This window comes from Lepisma saccharinum, chromosome 15 (assembly GCF_977018435.1).
Source record: "Lepisma saccharinum chromosome 15, izLepSacc3.1, whole genome shotgun sequence".
Taxonomy (NCBI): Eukaryota; Metazoa; Arthropoda; class Insecta; order Zygentoma; family Lepismatidae; genus Lepisma; species Lepisma saccharinum.
Genome location: NC_139243.1, coordinates 11449530 through 11471983, shown reverse-complemented (window position 1 = coordinate 11471983; position 22454 = coordinate 11449530). Strand labels below are relative to the sequence as shown.

The 22454-nt window shown below is 36.6% G+C and overlaps 1 long non-coding RNA gene across 2 annotated transcripts; it reads right to left on the bottom strand.

Moving 5' to 3' along the window:
• Positions 1-411: 411 nt before the first annotated feature.
• On the bottom strand, positions 412-16331 carry LOC145999396 (uncharacterized). 2 transcript variants are annotated; one of them, XR_014443381.1, is made up of 3 exons: positions 15998-16331; positions 7869-7992; positions 412-680 (listed from the first exon to the last, which is right to left on the bottom strand). It is a non-coding gene; the product is annotated as an uncharacterized LOC145999396 (long non-coding RNA). The 2 variants fall into 2 exon arrangements; XR_014443382.1 differs by lacking the exon at positions 412-680 and adding an exon at positions 3828-4051.
• Between the last annotated feature and the right edge of the window lie 6123 nt (positions 16332-22454).

The following is a 22454-nucleotide window of genomic DNA, read 5'->3' as shown; positions in this document are numbered from 1 at the left end:
CAAACTGTATGCAAAGATGTTGCACCAGTAACATCATTGGCTTTCTCCTAGCCAAACATATGTGCATTTTTTAAAGAAAAAAAACATGTTTTTAAGGTCCCTTCAACTTCCTTTCCACATTGCACTATTGCCATCATGTATCTTTCCATTTGAGAGAATTTATTTTAAAGAATAAGAGAAAGTAAAGAAATAAATTGACCAGTACTGAATTTAGCAAGGCAGTGCAAGAAAAATAACAGCCGTTATTTTTAGGAAGTAACATAATACCAAGTAATGTATCTCTGATCAGCTATCTGAATATTTTCCCAGACCTTACCTCTGATGCATTTTTTTGTGTCATATTTATTTAATTTAGCATATATTCATATGAAACTGTTACAGTGGATAAAATGTATTACAAATCTTGGGGATTCAGTTTTTATTGGTTGTACATAATAATTACAGTTATAATTCAATGTCAGATTTATTTAAAAATGAAGAACAAAATCATATATTTTCACTGCTTTCACTTCATCTTAACCAATGAGAGACAAATATAATGAGAAAATAAAGTACTTATTGCATCACTTGCGGACTGCACTTTCAATAAACCCTCGTATTACAGGCAAACTTTGTAAACCAATTAGCTTGTCCTGAACTTTTCCATCCTTTACAGCTAAGAGCATAGGAACTCCTTTTATCTGGAATTCAATAAAAATACTTTTAGTTTTGAAATGTAAAGAAAGCAAATACACACTCATACATATCTGAAGTAAGTGTTGAAGCTCCCGATTAGTCCACCAACCTCACCGGGAACCTCAGTCTCCAATCATGCAATATACCAAGTTGATGCTCAACACTGCACTTCTACCCTTGCCAGATCTCACCTGCTCAATAGCCTGAGCATGGACGTCCGAAAGGGAGGAGGGGGTGGGGGTGGGGCTGGAAAATGATTGTCCATCTAAAAATTATATATTTCACACATAATTTCATTTCAGTCACAGTAATTTATGTTAATTATTATAAATTCGTTGAAGAATCAAGAAAATTTCAGACTGAAATAGTGTTTTTTGAGGGGCATCACTATTATGGGTGAAAATATGCCTCCTTTGCCCCTCCCTGCGGACGTCCATAAGCCTGAGAGACTCTTTTCATCAAAATACATGTCGGTATTGAGCAAGGAATGGTGTTCAGAGATTTGTTGTATACACAGATATTCAGCGTGGAACATTTAACCTTTAGATAATTGATTTTAACATTTCTGTTAATGACATGCAATGTGAATTTTCTTCAGCCTGCTTATTATTCATATACTTCTTTTATTTGTATATTTTTCTTTTTCAGTGCTTTGCAACCTGATTGGGTTAGGTTAGAAATTTCGAAATCCACGATGGAGGAAATGTTAAATTTTAATCATATCTTCAAACTTGGAACTACCTCATATGTTGTGGTAATCACTCTGTCTAAATGTAACCAACTGTATATCCATGTTCCTTAAATGTATGCATCAATTCTCAATTTTTTTTTCTAGTTATTTGATGTGTGCAAATTAATACACACTAATCAGGGATTTCACTTTCATTAACTGAATCTAAGAATATTTTTATTCTATAAATGTTCCATTTTGCTATTTATTTTGACATTATTTCTTAGAATTGTGTTTTTATACAAATTGCAGTGATCTAAGCAAAAGTAATATTACTAAATTATCTAGATACATACCTGAATGTTGATTGATTTATTGAATTGGTGTTTTAAGTCCCTTTATGCAAGTAGGGCTAATCGGGACTGGACCTACAGTTTAAAGTGGGATCCGAACCACTATGTGTCCTCTATAGCTAACTCCTGTGGTGAAGGTATTAGCATAGTGCACTATGTTGCTAGGGGTCTTGGGTTTCGAGTCCTGGCCTGGGAATATTTTGTGAGTGTCCCTACATCAATTTCATCTTATCAGCGATGTAAAATAACCTAGTTGAATCAATCAGTCAAACCTTCCTAATATATAATTCTAGATGTGTGCCAATTCGAGCCCAGTTACATTGCTTAGGCTTTTTTGGGGATGGATGATATATGTTTTTAGTTGTCCTTTACTTCGGTAATCAATGCTCATGGCTGCTGAGATATTCTTCTTTATCCATTTCTTTTTTCTTCCTTTCTCTTTCCTCCTGTGTTTCATTTTCTTCTTTTTCCCTCTCTGTCTATCTTGCTTCCTTTCTTGTTGTTTCTCTCTAATTCTGAAAAATTCTATGCAAGGTATTTGGGTGGCCAGGAGACTAGACTAGAGCCTACAAAGTGGCGACAGTCATTGAGTTCATTCATCCCTGTCATTATGATTTTCTAAAGACTTACAGCAATGCAACATAACCGAATAGAAGGAGAGAAAGAGAAGCTGATATTCCAAACATTGGCAACTGGAAACTATTCTGGCATGTACAAGCACAGTTGGATAATAACCAGAAGGTTGTTATAAGTTTGCTATGAAACAAATGGCGTGCATAATTCCCAGGGGGATTGTGTGTTGCCACCTAGTGAGTATCATGGTAGGTAGTTTGCCATCTGCCACTGAGAGAGAGCCATTGAGGGTTGAGCATCAAACATGGCTTGTTGAATTGAGTGTTGCACCAAAGTTCAATTGCATGGAGTGGTGCAATTGTTGCATGCAGAATGTTTAAAAGCCATTGAGATTCAGCGAGGGATGTCTATGAGTTAGTAGAGAAATTTTTAAATGGCTTCACAGTTTCTCGGTCAGACCATTCTATTAGTGTCATGTTTAATCAAGGGGTCCCGGGTTAGATTCCCGGTGGAGGCACGTAGTGGTTCGGATTCCACTTTAAACTGTAAGTCCAGTCCAGATTAGCCTTACTGTGCATAAAGTGGACTTAAAACACTAACTCAATTAACAGAACTATTAGTGTCATGAATTCTGACACAGGCTTTCGTGACAAGAAGGGCCAAACTGCAAACAGCACATGCTACTATGATCTTTTGCAAAACCATCTGAAGCACCACCGCAAGCATTGGGTTCTCCAGAAAGAAGATGCCAACCCTCACCCTGCAAATGCCCCCATATTGACATTGCAAAACATAAAGTTTGACATACTTCTCCAGACCTGATACATCTGATACATTCTAATTTTTATATTTTTGGGCAATTGAGGAAAATTCTTGTGGTCGACTCTGATGGCAATATCAAGTCTGCACCCAAGGGTAAACTAAAAGAGTTATTTTCTCGTTGGTATCCAAGAGCTGGTTTTCTACTCGCATAAGCACATTGAAGTCAAGGGAGGGGGGGTGCTGTTGAATTATAAGCATGTATCTTATTCATTTCCTCAATAAAGTTACATCACTTTTCCGGTTATTTTTTGACTATAGCTAGTAGCTTGAAGTTGTTACATGGCTTCGTAGGGGTACTGACATCATTCACAATCCCACCTCTCCTTTTGATCTAAATTGAGTTGATGCAAACTATGAAAAACTGCACAGATAGAAGAATAATTTATGTGTGGAAAGCAGCAACTTGGTATACCCAAGACCCAGGTCTGAGTATGCCATATTTCTCTTTCAAGAATAGGATTCACAGCTGAAATGAAAAGCTAGTCCTTTGTGAAGAAGATTTAATGGCACCTTTCATATTACACATAACTGAAACATGGAGAAGTGCTGTACGGAGTCATTACATCTGGCCAGTATGAATTTTCGGGACAAAATGTACTATCAATGTTATACTCTGTGCATATGCACAATTTCAATGTTGCTAATATTTATTCCTGTACTATTGAAAAATTAATAATTGTATTAAAAGTCATTTATTGCTTCAATATAAATGGTACAACATTATGAAGCGGAAAATTATTATTGGATTTTCACTCGCACACATTCCTCAAAGCAGTATTGTGATTAATTATTTGACTTGAAGGGCTCCTGGTACAATAAAGATTTAATCTTATGAGCTTTCATTGAGTTCAATTAATTGATCAACAAATCCATTTAACTCACATCTGTCTTTCAAACCAACTAATTCGCCATCAACTTCGCCATTACATACAGCAATGAGGTATGGAACTGCTGTTATCTGCAATTTAGAACATTCATCATGTAAGAAATATAGCAAATGTTCAATGGGTAAAGTACTGTAAAGTTATGATACTATTAATAACAGCAGTACTTGATTTTCAATATTTGCAAGACAATTTTGAACAAATTTCATAACAGTGCCACACTGGTCCAGACTATAGGGTCCCAGGGTAGATGACTGACTTCAAATGGGAACTTTTTTTGGCAATGAAGCTGCTCACGAGTTGAACCAGTTTATAATAAATATGTACCCGATAGGTAAAGACAGCTGGAGCATGGTGCTGATCTCACGTCCACAAAAGGCAGATATTTTAAATATGTGGAGCCCTACCTCCATACCCCCAATTTGCCTTTATGGCATGTTTCTTTTCATATTTCATGACACGAAACATTATCGGAAATAAATTTGGAAATAAAGACCATCTATGTTTTTTATTCTCATAAGAAAAATAGTAATTGCAGATATCAGCAGGTAATTAAATAACACTAAATCTACAATAATTTTCTGAATGGGCGTAAATTGAGGCCTAACTTGGGGGGGGGGGGGCAGTTGAACTTGGAGCTTAACTTTGGGGAAGACGACAGAATCAAAAAGTTCCATCCATATAAACAGCATCCAGGGCTGTTATGCCCAGGCCAGGATTCAAACCGGGACCTCTGGCATTGTAGCATGCGGTGCTAAGCACTACATTGTGAAGATCAACCTTTTCTGAAGATTGTACAAGATGGGAATACACATGCAGACTGGGGTTTATCCAGAGTTCTTAATTTGGGTTGGTGTCATGGATGCACCCATAGCCCCCCCCCCCCCCCCGTCCCCACCCGAAAGCCTATAATGCACTCCTCCCTCCAAACCGTCAGGATAAAATTAATTAATATATTTTTAAGTCACATGATAATTGGGACAGTTGTATGTGGAAACCAAATACTGTAGTAACTCATCTCTCCCAGATTGATTCTCTGGATTGTAAGAGTAGATAATTAATACATATTTCCTAACATGGGAGAAAGTGATATTCTATTCTACTTAAAGCTCTTATGATAACTGTGTAAACAGTATAATTGTAATGAATTACCTTTGCATCTCTAACTTTTACGATCCTGAGTTTGATATCTGGTGGAGGCACATAGTGGTTCAGATTCCACTTACACCAGGTGGTCAGCTACATGTAGGCTTTTATTAATCAATTAAAGACGAACTATTGTTTTCAAAGCAGCAGTTATACTTTGCAAACTTATCAAAAATCAAACTTTTTCTCTTCTTAAGTGTCCTCAATATGTTAATGTTCAAATCAGGCTCATGTGGAGACCAGAAGCTATAGATTTCTATTACACCCAGGGTGAGAAAAATTATCCCACAAGTAAAAATGAACATGTTAAAAAACTAGGGTGTAGTTTTGCCTATTTGCCTTTTCTATTCCTGCCTATATTTTAATGTCTTTCTTAAATTTTAGGATGCCTTTTAAATGCCTATTTGAGTGTCTTTTCTTATTTTATATCGCCTTTTAAGTGCCTATTTTGATAATTTTTGGTGACTTGGAGGTTCTTAGTGCCTATAAATCCACACCCTATAAACAACCAAAATTCATAACAAATATAATTCCATCAACTTTTGTGCATTGATAAATAGAAGATAAAAAATGTTTTATTGCATATTATATTAACAAGGTTCAATTAATATTGTCCCCACCCCAAAAATTCTTACAAATCAGTGTGCATCACGAAACCTCCCTCTGGACACCCTCTAGAGGGTGATAGGGTCAAGTTATTTTAACGTGGTGTAACGTTGTAACGTTAGTCCAGAATTATAAAACAAATAGACCCATTTTCAAAATTCTACTGACTATTTTGGAAATTAAAATAAGGTGAGTGTGAATGATTTCGTGTACATAGGAGCAATAAGCTCTTATGTCAGACATAGCTGCGTAGTTGTTTTCTTTTCCACGTGAGCTTAATTTGAACATTAACATCTTGAGGAAACTTAAGAAGAGAAAAATTTTGATTTTTGAAAAGTTTGTAAAATATAACTGCTGCTTTTATTAATAAAATCCTACATGTAGCTGACCTGGTGAAAGTATGTAAAATATGGTAAATTCATTTTTAATGAAATGGAACTTCTGAATGGAGAAACACAAGGTATCTAATACATATATGCCATTGCTTTTGAGTTTCTTGAATGAGGGACTTGTCATATAATGCCATACATATACATATCTTTGCACATTATGGGGATTCTTACCTCCTCCCCCATCCGTCACTAACAACTCGATCTAATAGGCAATGGTGCAAATTATAATAAATTTAATTCTATTGCTGACAAGCAATTTAACAATGTTTTTTTAATTGCAATTACATAGTAGATTGCTAATGCATTTCATAGATTGCATAGATTGTAAAGTGGAAGGCATAAATTTACTAGGCAGATTGTCACTACCATACTAATTCAATTTAGTGTATGTTGGGGTTAGGAGATGGCAGATTAGTGCAGGCTGAACTTCAACCTAAATAAAGAAGAATTGATTGATTGATTGAATTATTGTTTTAAGTCCACTTGATGCACAGAAAGGCTAATCGGAACTGGACCTACAATTTAAAGTGGGATCGGAACCACTGTGCTATCTGCCTCCACCAGTATAGATCCTGAGATCCCTTGATTACAAGTTGATGACGTTACCACCAGTGCCGTGCCCAGGATTTTCGAAAGGGGGGAATTATGTGTACATTTTTTTAGTAGTCAGACCTCATTTTGCCATATTTTCCTGCCTTTTCCTTCTTTTTTTTTTAGAAATGCTGGACCATAGAGGAAGTTATAACCTCCACCAACACCCCCCCCCCCCCCTTGGGCACGCCACTGGTTACCACTACACCATCGAGTAGCCCTAGTAATAAAGAAGAATTGGATTGACTACAAGTATGAAGTATTGAAACAAAATGCCAACGAGCAAATGGTAACCTCTGAACCAACATCATCAGTGCAATTCCTTTGCTGAAAAACACAAAAAATGTAGGAGAAATGTGAATGAAAAGAGTGACGGACAATTTCCTTGTTAATATTTTTGCATCACACTGTACTAACATAAATCTCAAATACTGTAAAAAAATACATAGTTACATTGTTACACAACTAAATCCCAGGATGGTATTTGATAGGGAAATTCCTCCCTCTGTTCGTGCACCTCATCCCCTAGTTCAGTGGTTCCCAAAATGTGCACTGCACAACCCTGGGGTGCCGTTGCTGGCTTACAGGGGCACCACAAAATGTTCACTAAAATGACACTTACTTGTTATTCTACACATGCTTTTAGTACTTTTTACATGTAAAACGTTTCTGAATTTGAAATATGTGTTAATTTTTTAAATAAAGGCAAGCAATCTAGATAGGCCTACATTCTAACTTGGGCACTTCGGAAAAAATCTTGAAAGACTAATGGTACCATGAAAAATGAAAAAGTTTGGGAACTACTGCCCTAGTTTCTAATTTTTGGCACTGCCCAATTATACCAATTTTCTAAAAAAAAAATGTCAAATAGAATGAATATATAAGAACAACTTCCACAGAAGCAGGTCAATCTCTGGACAAAGTTCATGGACATGGAAGACTATCATGTCAATGTGGGGTGGGGGCATGGGGAATGCTAATCCCCAAAGCTGGGATAATTTGCATAAACATCATATTGACCGGCATCAGTGTCTTCATGTTGAACCATTTAATCAATACCCCAGCTAGAAATTTACACTTTGAGCACTGATGCCAACAGATGCCATAAGGAAATCTTTTCAGTATGGTACAATAGGAATATAAAACAAATACGTACATCATATCTTTCTGCTAAATCCATGTTGGTGGTCACTTCAACAGTTGCTAAATGTACCTTCCCCTCTTTCTCCTGGATTACTCTTTCTATCCTTGGACCCATTTGACGACAGATGTTGCATGTCCTGAAAATAGTGTAAGGGGTTGTTTTTTGTCCAGGATAATAGTAATCATCAACTAACTCATTTATTGATTTAAATAACTAAAGTAAAAACCATATGATCTCAACATTACTCTTGTTTATACTTTTTTTGTCCTTTTGTTATTTACTTGGGAGTAAGGGGCAGGATGTGAAATCATTTAAGACTGGTGGGGGAGAAAGATTTTAATCTACAAACCCCCCTCCCCACAAACATACATATAAATTATACGATATAGGGCTACATATTTACAATGTTATTAAAAGTAAAAATAAATTACTAAATTAAAAATATATTATTATTATTAATTACACAAAAGTAAATAAATTTGTTACTTTTAAATATATCAGATATTATAAAGTAGCAAACTACGTCCTTTACTAACTGGTTAAAGGTGTTAATAAATTATGAGATAGTTGAAGTGGTTTAGTTATGTGTAAGTTTTGATTAAGTTTTTGCTTTATATTAATATAAATCAATTAGATTTCATATTATTGTTTTGCATTCTTGTTTTACTTTTATTAATTAGATTTGTTAATGATCTCTTGAGAGAGAAAAAGCATTCAACACTCACAACTACACACATTTGTGTATGTATTCGATATTATTCTTAGTACAGTATATTTGAAATAAAAGGTTTTTGTTTATCTTTTGTTTGTTGTAACAAAAACTCTCCCCCGAAATGTTTTTGGTGGGCTGGATTTTTGAGGCCAAGATTGTTTGTGGGGGGAAATTCCTCCCATCCCCCCATATTATTCACCAGCAACTACTTTTTGAAGGACAATGAGGCTATGGCACATGTACCATGGCCAGTATAATCCTCTGTGCGGTTCTGTAATTCTGTCTGTGTCCTTATGTGTGGTGAATGCCCCTTTACAGCCTCAGCGTTTAAGTAGGTAAGGAGATTTTATTCTCGGAGACAGTGTTCTTAACTATTAGTGAACTACCCCCATTTGATCTTGCCTTTGAAGGGCCTCCCCGATGGCACAGTGGTATCATTGTTGCCTCATAATCAAGGGGTCCTGGGTTTCGTCACCTGGTGGAGGCACATAGTGGTTCGGATTCCACTTTAAACTGTAGGTCCAGTCCCGATTAGCCTTAAATCAATCAATCTTGCATTCCTTAAAAAAAAGGTTAAGTGTTGGGAAAAATGGCAAATTATGACACTATACTAAAAAGAGAAGACAACATTCCTTTTCAAGATCTTGGGTCTTTCACTGGCTACTCAGATATAAATTAACTGTAAGCAATGATTTTACAAGTCGATTCAACAAGAGTCTATTATTTGTTGTGACGATATCCTTGTCCCACACTGGCACCGTTGCGGTTGACTATTTGCCATAGATGAAGCTGCCTCGATAATTGTCATGTTTCAGAAGGGGACATTTGATTTTTCATTTGTACACGATTTTAAGTTTTAAAAAATCGAATTTGTTTTTCTGTTAGTTTTGAATATCTGGGTGGTGTTTGAGGGTGATTGCTCCTAAATTAGCTGGCCTCTGTAGTTGAATGATTAACCCGGTGTTCTATAATGATGGAAGGTGCCTTCTTTTCAATTCCAGGATAAGGCATGGGTATATGTTTATTCCATGACCTATTTTATCATTTACCCTCATTATTACAGTTATCCTGGCAAGATGCAAAAACCATGTAAAGCAACCAAAACCATAGGTGTAACTGGCAGGGGCAAGGGAGCACTTGATTTGTAAAAAGTTACAACTTCACACAGTGGCGTGCCCACGATTTTCAAAAGAGGTGTTACGAATATTTTTTTTTTTAGTAGTCAACCCTAATTTTGTTTAGGAATACTGGTCCAAATGATGGGGTTATAACCCCCCACATGTATTGGGCACGTCACTGAGTTCATGATATTTTTGTTAACCTCATGGGACCTGAGGAACAAAGAAATGAAGGGTGATTTTTATGATTTCTCAAATGTTACTTAGCAAAATTGTCCCGGACACTGTTTTTATGAGATGCAAGACTTTTCAATGGACAAAATGATCATTGTCCATTGGAATGGAAGCACATATGGATAGGGTTACCAGACGTCCGATTTTTCCCAAACATGTCCTACATTTTAGCCTTATGTCCGGCGTCCGGGAGGAATTTGAAAAATATCATAAATGTACTACATTTTGAGCGTCACATAATATTAATTAGGAAAGTAGGTAACAGAAAAAATCATGCAAGTTACAAGTGGGCTTCCAAACCCAATGGTGAAATTTATTTTGATTCAGTCATTTCCCACAAAGGAAAAAGTTTGTCCTGCTATTAAACATGCGGAAAAATGCACTTAATGAACAAAGTTTTGGGACCACTTTCTGATAACGTCGCTGTTCAATGCCTGAGCAGAATTTCTTGCCTTAGGGTTTGTACTGATGGAACAAGTTATTACCATTCTTATTCATTATAATTTGATTGTAAAGCAGGGGTATAGAGAACAAAGTTATTCAGGGTGTCTGTCAGTCAAGAAAAAGTAAAGAAATCAACAAATAGGTCAAGAAGTCAATAAAAAGGCAATAAATTATTCTTGTGGTCAAGAATTTTTGATATCATAATGACTGATTGGTTGATTTAGTTTATTTTACTTCACTTTTTTCTGTCCCTTTGGTTAATCGCGAAGATAAGAATGAATGGTGGTAAGATAAGATGAATGATGGAACAGTCACCAACATATAGGGACAACCGACACAAGCCGCACATAAGATTATACTGGCTTGAGTCCAGACGCCAAAGCCTCGCTCGTCTGCCAAACACAGTTCAGGATGCATTGTACAAGAAAGCAGATCTAATTCTCTTCTTAAATTCAGCTTCAGTTTTCATCTTAACTAGCGTAGGGGATTTCATTAAATAAATATTTATTTTCTTAATTACTAATTTCCAACTTTACCTAAGTAGGGCTCGAATAAATAAACGTTAAGAAAGACAGAAAAAAGGTCTAGAAAAGTCCAGAAAAAGTCAAGAATTCTGGATGTGTTATTATGGTAGACACCCTGTTATTGAACTAAAGACTACCCAAGATGAAACTTCTCGAACCATTTTAAATTATGGTAATTGCTGAATATTTGTTTGCCATCACAGGCCATAATTCAAATGTTCTAGAGTACTTTTATTACCATCAGTACAACAGACTCACGAGATAAATTATTTTTTCATAAAGTCTGCAAAATGTTTGTTTGGTACTGGTCCCTATAATTTCAGAGTTTGACTGTCCACTCTAACATAAATATAGTTTGACTAAATCTGAAATTTTGATAAAAATTGTCTCCTCTGAGAAGTACCACTTAAATCATGTAGTAAGAGGTGCATTGATTAGTATGATTGCAAGTTTTGAAATTATGCATTTAAACATTCATTAACAATTCATTTTTTTAAAACTGAAAAGTGTCATTTTTCAACTACTTTGAGAATGTTTTGTGTCCTACATTTTGACTTAATGTCCTTCATTTTGAGACAGCATGTCCTACATTTCCCTTACAGCGATCTGGTAACCCTACATATGGAGCCCCCTGCGGAAGTAATGCAGAGCAGCATCACCTTCTATTTTGGTGTGTGTCTCACAGATATGCCTAAGAAGATGGGACTTGACTGTTTTGGGTCTGAAAGGCTGCAGAAAATAACTGTTCTGTGAACTTTGCATCTTGTATTTCTACTCAGAATTCACGGAGTTTATCCCATATCTTCACCCTATACCCCATTCTTCCTGAAAGCCTTGAGGAACAGGTCCATAGGGAACCACTCGACTTTACCAGAGCATCCGATTCATCGCCCAGAACAGTGGTCATCATTGATTGATTTGCTTTATTTTACTATCGCGCTACGACGCCAGGTTCGAATCCTGGCCTGGGCATGGTTGTTTGGGTGTGTCCATTCATCAATTTCATCATGTCATCACTCATCCCCATCTTCGCAAATTAGTCAAAAGTGGCACAAAAAGCGATGTAAAATAAAGCAAATCAATCAATCAATCAATCGCTTACCATTCCGCCAAGGGGACCGGCTGCAGTGGTCATGAATCCAGTGGAAACGCAAGCAACAGAAGCTACAACCAAGGACGTATTTAGGGAGGTCCGGACCCCTCACCCCGAAAGATTTATCAAGTACTAATATTAAATAATGAAAAATATATTCGTTTAGCCGTTGTTGTATAATTTCCTCTGACCTTTTTTGGAAGACAAGCATTATGTTGGGATCATACGACTTTGAAAGACAGGAAGGAAGTATTTAGGGGGTCTGGACCCCCCCCCCACACACACACACCCGAAAGACCTATTAAGTACGAAAACTGAATAATGAAAATATTCTCGTTTAACATTTGTTGTATAATTTTCTCTGAACTTATTGGAAGACAAAGATTATATTGGAATCATACGGCTTTGAGGGACAGGAAGGACGTATTTAGGAGGGGTCCAGGGGTCCGGACCCCCCGAAAGACTTACCAAGTACTAAAATTAAGTAATGAAAATATTAGTATTTGTTGCATAATCGATGGTTATTAATTTTCTCTGAACTTCTTTTTAAATCAGAAACTTACTCTTCTCCAACTACATGTGTTGTTATTCGATGAATATTCAATTACTCATCTACTTGACATTAATTTAGTTGCCAGAGCACTTGTTTTTATGTAAATTATTCCGATCTTAACTAAAGGTAAGCAACGTTATTACACCTAATCGTGTAATAATAATAAAATATTAATTTATGTATTGTAATTAGTATTAATTTGATTTAATATAATTATTTTAATTTAAACATTATTATTATTGTATTATTATTATTATTATTATTATTCCTGAGACACTTGGTTCGGACCCCCTCCCGAAACATATTTCTAGATACGTGCCTGGTTACAACGGCCTGCATTAAAAATGGGACACCTAGATGCATGGACGTCCAGGGGGCACGGCCTCCCTGGAAAATGAATGTCCACCTAAAAAGTCTATATTTCACATATAATTTCATTTCAGTCACAGTAATTTATATTAATTACTACCTGATTACCCCGCGTTGCCCGGGTATTTATTTATCCCAATCTTCTATTAGATAGAAAAATAATGAATTCTAACTATAGTGTAAAATGTAACTAATTTTATTTACAGGTATTTAAAAGTATAAGTGCACTATTCAAATTATAAAGTAAAATCTTTTACAAATTTACTATAATATTAATTTAACTCAAAACCTGATTATAAACAACATTTTTAGTTTCACCTCCAGGAGCAAGAAGAAATAAATTCTTTGGTGAACCCACCCTTGAGCAAGCAACATAAATTTGTGCGTGGGAGAAACATGGCGATCTTAAATCCACTCCGCAGTACTTTTAATAGACTGCCCCTGTAACTTGTTGATCGTGATCGAGAAAGCAAGTGTGTGTCTTTCTCTCTCTCTCTCTCTCTCTCTCTCTCTCTCTCAAATGTCATCGTGAATGTCACCAATAAGCGACTCCAAAAAGTATGGATTCGACACTAATGTAGGTTATTTTTGAAATTTTATTTTTCACCCCTCTCACCCGCCATGCCGATAGGTGATGAACTTGGAGTTGAACGGCATTCGGAGTGTCACTATCTTAGCGACCCCGAAAACTATGGATTCCACACTAATATCGGTCGTTTTCGATTACTTTTACATGTCTACCCCTAGGGGTAACAGGGGTGTCTTACCCCCCACAGTATTTCTTTCCAGATTGTAAGTCATATGTGTACCAAGTTTGGTTGAAATTGCTCCAGGCGTTCGAGAGTTATGCCGGAACAAACATACACGAATACATAAATCCCTTTTTTTACTATATATAGATTATAAGAGTGTTGAAGAAACATGATAATTTCAGACTGAAACAGTGTTTTTTATATACCTCGTCCCCCCTCCCCTGTAAAAAAAAACACCTTGCCTGCGGACGTTCATGCGTAGATCGTGAAATACTCGCTTCCCTGCAAGGCGTTTTGTGTGTTGCCTAACTCTACGGCGGTGTCAGAAGTTGCCTTTGAACATTTCCTATTAAAATCCACTTATCGCCTTGCAGCGAAGCGAGTGTTTCAGGATCTAGGTGTCCCATTTTTATTAGCGGTGACTGTACAAGGTCAACAAGACTGTCCTATGGAACGAGTCTTTTTACGGTCACTCAATTAAATACTCGCATATTAGAATTTTTAGTGTTCCTTGTTCTAAGGAAAGTTTGACAGATCTAATAGAAGATTAAACGATGCCAAAATTCTCAAAAACTTTAGGCGCTGTTGTGGGAAAAATGTACTGGTTCAGAATACATACAAATCCCCATGCCAGAACTCTGTAAATATACGCTTTTAATGGATTTTTTTTGGAAGTGGTGAGTGCCCCCGCCATGTTACGCCTATGTCGGATGCGACCTTCGTTCTTCCAGAATATTAACTTCAAAGGCAAGCCCGCCCGCAGGATGTTTTCTCGGGAGGGGCAACAGTGCTTAAAGTTGGGGAAAGGTGGGGTGATGCTTTTCCCCAGTTAAGAGAATTCTCATATGGCCGTGGTGGCTCAGTCGGTAACGCGTCTGATTAGCATGCTAATGGTCCCGGGTTCAATCCCCGGCCGGTTCAAATCCGGGAACTTTTCTAACGTTGGAAGCGGCCCTGGCGCCCACCCAGCGTCGAATGACATGGGTACCTGGGGGAAACCCTGGGGGTTAAAGACGGTCAGGGCTGATCACATCACCCCCACTCACGACCAGATCAAGAAAATGTGGGCCCCATACGCCTTCATGGCGTGCTGCTAAGCACAGGGGAGCACTTATTATTTTTTTTTTTAAAGAGAATTCTCATGAAACGTCCTCAATATTAGGATAATTTGCACAGGCACTTAATCAGCTGTCTTTCACGACACCCCTTGGCCATGTTTTCACGTTACAGTTTCAAAATTTGAATTATATTAAGCCTTTCCAGATATCTCAGGAGGGCATGACTTCTCTTCAGTGCGTTCTTCTGGTTTTCTTTTATCTGAATCTTAAATCCATTTTATACACAGAAAGGCTAATTGGTACCGGGCCCACAGTTTAAAGTGAGATCCGAACCACTATCCGCCTCGACGGGGTATTAAACACAGGGACTCCCTGATTACAAGGCTATGTCGGTACCACTACGTTATCGTGGAATTTCTCTTCAGTTCATCTACGTTCATATATATTTTGATTTTGATTTGAATTTAAAATTTTGGGTGCGTCAGCACTTTGGCCATTTTGGGTCCGTCATATTTTACGGGGTCCAGCCTCTTACCATAACTACAAAATAGCATAATTGCAGTGTCGTGTTACTGACTTTCGTTAAAAGGTGAGGCTGTAAAGGAGCACTCAGCACACACAAGGACAAAAAACAACAACAAAAAAAAAACAACAACAGGACAACACACACAAAATTATACTGGCCATAGTGCCAGTTGCCAAAGCCTCGTTCGTCTGCAAAATGCAGTCCAGGGTGTACTACGTGGAAGGTCACCCTTTACACCCCATGTTCCTATATAGGCTACGTATAGTTTCATTGATTGGTTGGGTTGATACGTATATCTTACTTCCCTTTTCCAGCAACTTTGGCTAATCGCCAAAATGAGGATGAGTGATGATATGATGAAATTGATGAAGGGACACTCACAAAAAATAACCATGCCCATGCTGGGATTATAAGCCGAGATACCTGGCCTTGTAGTGTGCTGTTATATCGAGGGATAAGTGTAACAGTTAAAGAAGAAATGAATTGTTTTTCAGTGTCACGGGTCACAATAGAAAACAAAAGTAAATAAAATAGTTAATATAAACGAACAATATCTAAAATACCTTTTAACTTCTTACTTAATTATGTATAATACTTGAATTCCTATGCAAATGACAATTTAGTACTGTTCACTCACAAGATATGATAAATTACAGCTTTGCATTTAATTTTAAAAATTTAGGTTCAGAGGCACAATCACATGAAATGCCCCATATGTATAGCCTAACCTAAGTAGTATTATGCACGATCTTGCTTACTTTGTGTAGAATTTTACGATGACAGGTGTCTTACTTCCCAACACTCGCGCCTGGAAATCCGAAGAACCCGAAATCTCAAAAATATCATACCATTTTGGAGATAGGGAGAAACAGCGAACACACACTAAAATAGATGATTTTTTAGTCACAGTTTCTGAGGGACAATGAAACCTCCAAGATTGTGGAACTCGTTGTTTGAGAGAACATTGCCAGTTCATGTACGAATGCCATAGCATTGTATTTTTGCACATGTAGCGATGAAACATTAATATTGCTCCTCACTTCCCTGAAAAATCGAAGCGGTTTTCATAAAAATATCACGTTGAACTTCACCCTTACTATTTCCAAAGGTTAGACTTTGAAAAGGTAAACTAAATGTTACGTCATCGATGTAATAATCTGGATCATCCATTCTATTGTAACTAGCGCCACCAACGTCAGCTTCTTTTACTATCAGAGTCCGAAAAGTATGGAAAATATGCAGATATTTAAAGTCCATTTTTGACAAACCCTATTGCGTACTTCGCACGTGGAATATTGAGGTCACATTTTACGAAAAGGATATATGAAGCCAAAGTTTAGACCTAGTTTCTCGTTTGTTGCCATGCACTACAGATTCATCGTTGTTACCAACATTTTTCCTGTCATATAAAACACTGAAGACTTTAGTTTTCGTATTGAGTTCTTGTTTTATGTCCACCTTATCCAAACCACTACATGTCTCCATCGGGTATCGAACACGGTACCCCTTGATTACAAGGGGACGACGTTACTACTACACCTTCGAGGATGATAGGGCTCTATGAAAATTGGATCAAATTAGCAGAGAAGAGATATAATAATACTTTCGTATTTCATTCTTAAAATACTTGTGGTGGCGCTACAATGACAATTCAATATTAGTATAATTTTATTTCAGTCACAGTCATTTGTGTTTATCATTAAAAGGATATTGCAGGAACGCGAGTGAGATGTCTTTCTTTTTATTTTATAAATAGAAAGGCATTTAGTTCTCAAATAGGTGAAGGTAAAGCTCCCTCTATATTTTGCACCGTGCCACGCATACATGGGGAATGTGGGTAGAGCCCCATGCTATCGATCACGTTTATTTTTGCAAGTGAAGTGATCAGCATCACGGCCCGGCCGTCTTTACCCTTCAGGGTTAACCCTGATGCTCATTTATTTGAGGCTGAACGAACTCCAGAGCCGCTTTGTGCAAGAACAAGACCAAATATATTCCGACCCTAGATCCCTATCCCGGAATTGAACCAGGACCATTCGCGTGGAAGTCAGACCTCGTCATACCAAGTGGAACACCGTGGCGCCATTACTCAAATAGATCGTGATACCACTTTAAACTGTAGGTCCATTCTCGAATAGCCTTCTGTGCATAAAGTGGATTTAAAACTCAAAACCAAAATCAAATCAATCAAACACGTCTTGATTAATTTTTAACAAGAGAAGATCTTTTCGGCACTCGCGACTAGGGGTGAGCGGGACAAAACATTTTGGGTCGAGACGGGAAATTTTTTAAATCCCGACGTTCGGGAATGGAAAATTTCTTAATTTCTCGACAATTCGCGATTAAAATTACCACCTGAGCGCTAGTGTCGCTTCCAATATGGCCGCTCTACGTAGGATAGATCTTTGTTTACATTCAGTAGTAGTACGTAATAACAGCGTGTTGTCATTGCTGGTATGGAAGAAACGTTTAAATTACGCGTTATATTTAAATATTGCGGATGGGATGTGAATTCCAGGAACTATAACGAAGGTGAAACTGTGCTGAGAGCGAAGCATTTAATTATGATAAAAATAACACGGAAAACGTGTTTCATCTGCACTGCACCTCGGTTTAACTGCCTAACTGGGGCTCTCAGAAATGATTTGAAAATAAAGCAATTCACCTGTATTGCAAAGCTTGGGAGGAAATAAATGAAAACATGCTATTGCAGTTTTTTCCCCAAAGAGGCAGGCTGGTTTAATAACAACACCGGATAATGATAATAATAATAACAATAACAACAATTTCATTGAGGCTATTTTCAGTCTTCACTGAAAATTAACATACTGAATGAAACAGCAACATTAGCATGTCAATTATGTTTTTCTGACTTACCTTTATGATTACGGACATTAATTAATTCTCAAACTATTATCATCTTTGCACTTAATCGACTTGCACATGTTCCAAATTACATACATAATACATTGTTTTCGAAAAAAATGTTATATTCATAAAGAACAATTTAAAACTTACTTTCATGGCAATAAATAATCTTTCCGAAAGATTATTTCGGAAAATAGAGTGAACAGACTCGTACATTCTTCGTAATTTCCTTGCCGCATTTCAGTTATGCCAATCTTGTCAATCAGTTGTTTTCTCTGATTTATTTAAACATTTCATTTTGTTGACTCCACGGGGTGGAAAACACATGTAAGCTTTCCACTTGTCCTGAACCACAAAACGATTTAGAGCAAAAAACTGAACAGTATACGCTACTTTCTCACATGTTCCCCATGCTTTGAACGGCTTCAACACGGCGAAGTGCAGCGAGGTGTCCTACGTGGAGTGATTCTTGAAAATCTCGCCAGATGGCATATCGGATAATTTTAATCGCGAATGTCCGGAAATTTTCGGGACGGGAAATTTTTTAAATACCGACGTTCGGGACGGGAAAATTTCGCAATTTCTCGACAAAGTGGGGAAATCTCGAATTCTACACGTCAGTTTCACCTTAACTTATTGTTTTTAGATTTCTGGAATAAAAACTAACCATTTCCAAATTCCAGATACTTACAATGCAGGAAACGTTGAGAATTAACGATTTTTTAAAATGTCCATTCTGTATTTCCCGACTGCTCGGGATCCCGAAATGTCGGGAAATCATTCCATTTTATGTATACTTATAAACAAACAGCATAACTGTATATTAATTCATGTAGGGCAAAAAGCTGTTTTTGTAGTTCAGAATCAATGTAAAGAATATTGTAAGCTTAATTGTAACCCTACAATAATAATAATAATAATATTATTAATAATAATAATAATAATAATAATAATAATAATAATAATTTCCCGAAGTCGGGATCTGGACGGGAAATTTTTTCCCGATCCCGGTTCCGACTTTCCGGGATCCCGCACACCCCTATTCGCGACTGTTATCGGCGCTGTTTGCAGATTTTTACGTGTCTGCAAATATAATACTTGGAAAGAAGCCACACGCAATAGTGTCTCAAACGATTACCGATTTATTAAAAACTTTTGGCAAAATCTTTTAACGTCCCTTCTATGGGACGGGTTTTGAAGATGTAAAAGCATAAAAGTTAGAGTGCCATCCAGATTTTTATTTACATTTGAGACTGTCCTATTCTCAAACTGTCATATTCAAAGTTAATATTATTTATGTTATTGATGTTGTTTTTAACTTATGCATGTTTGTTTTATAGATATTGTTATAATCATCTTATCACGCTGTATAAAATACAAGAAATCAAATTGCTGTAACCATAGTAACGAAAAATAATAAGTACAAAAATGGTGATGGAAGTAGTGAGATTTTCTGCGCCTGTATTGTATTTATTTTAATTATAACGGTTATCGTTAATTACGCAATTTTATTTGCATTGATAATTGTTCTGCAAGTTTAAGCGCAGCGACGGTTATCAAGAGTGGCGACCCAGAAGCCAGGATTGTTCAAAAAGTGTGCAATCTTCTGACAGTGGTAAGAATGTCTGTTGTAATGGAACAGAATTTTTGTCATATGCTGAATTAAGACTTATGTCACAATCTTCAGTGTGCTTGTATAACGTAACTTCTTAAGTGAATCGTCATATGTGTAAAGATCACAATGGCTGATAAGTTAAAACAAAGTAAATCTAAATCGTCGCGTAAAGAAACAAACATTCAGGCTAATACAATGACTACTTACTTTGATGCTGGTAATCCCGTAGTCGCTTCCAGTAATGCGAATACTACAGAACATGATGTTTGTTCTACAAAACCCGACAAATTATCTTGTTGTAATGATCCTGACAATGATTTGCGGTATGTTCAGTGTACACAGTGCTCGTCATGGCATCACATATCTTGTCTCAAACTTACAGTCACTCACTGGACAATTTATTCGACTACACTAGAAAATTATTATTGTAAAGGTTGCAAACCAGATTATGATCCTTTCAATTTGCCAGCTTATCTAGAAATTCTTAACCCGAATTTTGGTGAATGAAGACCTCAAGACGAAACTAGAACAGTCTAATGCTGAAATGAAATCACAGTTAGAACAGTCTAATGCTGAAATGAAATCGCAGTTAGAACAGTCTAATGCTGAAATGAAATCGCAGTTAGAACAGTCTAATGCTGAAATAAAATCACAGTTAGAACAATCTAATGCTGAAATGAAATTGCAGTTAGAACAGTCTAATGAAGAACTAAAAACACGAATGGATCTTGCTAACCAAGATATGAAATTACAGTTACAGCAATCTAATCAAGAATTTGCAGAGTTTAATGAGAATATTAAGTCTCAGTTTGAACAATTGGAATTGGATATTTATAGTAACCTAACTTCCAAATTTGAATTGGTTCATAAAGAAATTAATACTGTTAATCAAAGATTAGACAACTTGACTTCCGATGTTAAAACACAACTTGATTCAATAGCTTCCGAATGTGTCAAGAAAAATGAACATTTGGGAAGTATTTTAAATAGCAATAATTCTCAAATCCGAACAGAACAAGACGTTCAAGGGCAACAAATTTTAATAAATAAAGATCTGATTAGTGAATACGATAAATCTATTACAGTACGTTCATCCAAAATAACTGATATTAATAATAGATTGTTATCGTTGGAAGTTGCTGGTAAGGAAAATGTACATTTTGGTACGTATATTACTGATTGTGATAACAGGTTGCAACATATAGAATCTCGTGGTGATGTTTTACAAACTAATTATGCAAATTCTCAACGCAACACAAAGGGAAATCTGAAACCTCCCCTTGCACAAAATAGTTCTCAAACTAAGACATCACGTGAAAGGGCTAGAAATGCAGTTGACTCGGGGGTGAATATTTCATCTACTTATTCATCTGATGAATCTTCAACAACTCATGTGAAAACAACGTTCGATGAACCACATGTTCGAAATCGTGTTCGCTGGAAGCGAAACAAAAGATTTATTCCAACCTGCAATGAGGAACATTATCGAAATAATATGTCACCTAATAGTGTACAGTTTAAGGATAAAAGTAATTATGCGATTAACAATATGCAGACAACTTCTAGATTGAATTCTACCGTTACAAATATTAATAAACATTCCAATGTTCAACAATGTTGTTCTGCTGATGGTGAAAATAGTTACATAAATCAAATGTTTACATACTCGCAAGAACCTAACCTCCCTGCCGTTCATCATAGTAATGTCCCTGGTGAAACGTGTGGGTTTCGTCATATTTCTTCCTTGCAGAATGAAGCTTGCAGACCATGGTTTCAAGGTGAAAGGCGTAATGCAAATTTAATGACTGGCACAAGTTGTCCAAATGCTGAAATTGGTGTTAATGAGTCAAATACAAATAACAATTACTGTGATAATCCACAAAGTCAGTTTGATCGTTGTATTTCTCCAACGTCTATACCTGTAATTACTGTTGGGGATAGAGCAAACAGATATGTAAAGATAAATGAACTGTCTCATTTACCCAAATTTTCTGGAAAAATAGAAGAACAATCGGCTCGAGAATATCTAGAACATCTTAATTCTATGCTTGATCTTATGGGCATTCCAATTAACAAAAGGCTACAGAGTATTCAGCAGTCTTTCACCAACAGAGCTGCGTACTGGTATAGAACTCACAAACGTATGTTTTCTACATATGATCATTTTCAAAGGGAATTCATGAAACAATTTGCAAGTCCGGAAATAATACAGTCTCAGTTATCAGTATTAAGGAACAGGAAGTATGATCCTACAGTACATGGTGATTTAGAAAGCTTTGCGTTGAAAACATATTCAAATTATTGCAATTTAGTTGAGAACCCAAACGAATTGGATGTTATTCAATTAGTTATTAGCCAGTTACCAAATAATATAGCTAATAACATAACTTGTCATGAGATACGTTCTATGGACCAGTTAACAACTATGTTAAGGAAATTAGATGTTGAATTTGAATTTGAATTTGAATTTAAAATTTTGGGAGCGTCAGCACTTAGGCTATTTTGCTCCCGTCACATTATATGGGGGCCAGCCCCTTATCATTACAAATGACAACTCTAACGTTGTATCACAAAAAATGTTAAAATGTTCTGACTTGTTAAAAGCTGAGGCTGTAAACGGGCACTCAGCACACACAAGGACAAAAAACAGGACAACACACACAAAATTATACTGGTCATAATGCCAGTCGCCAGAGCCTCGTTAGTCTTTAGTCCAGGGTGCACTACGTGGA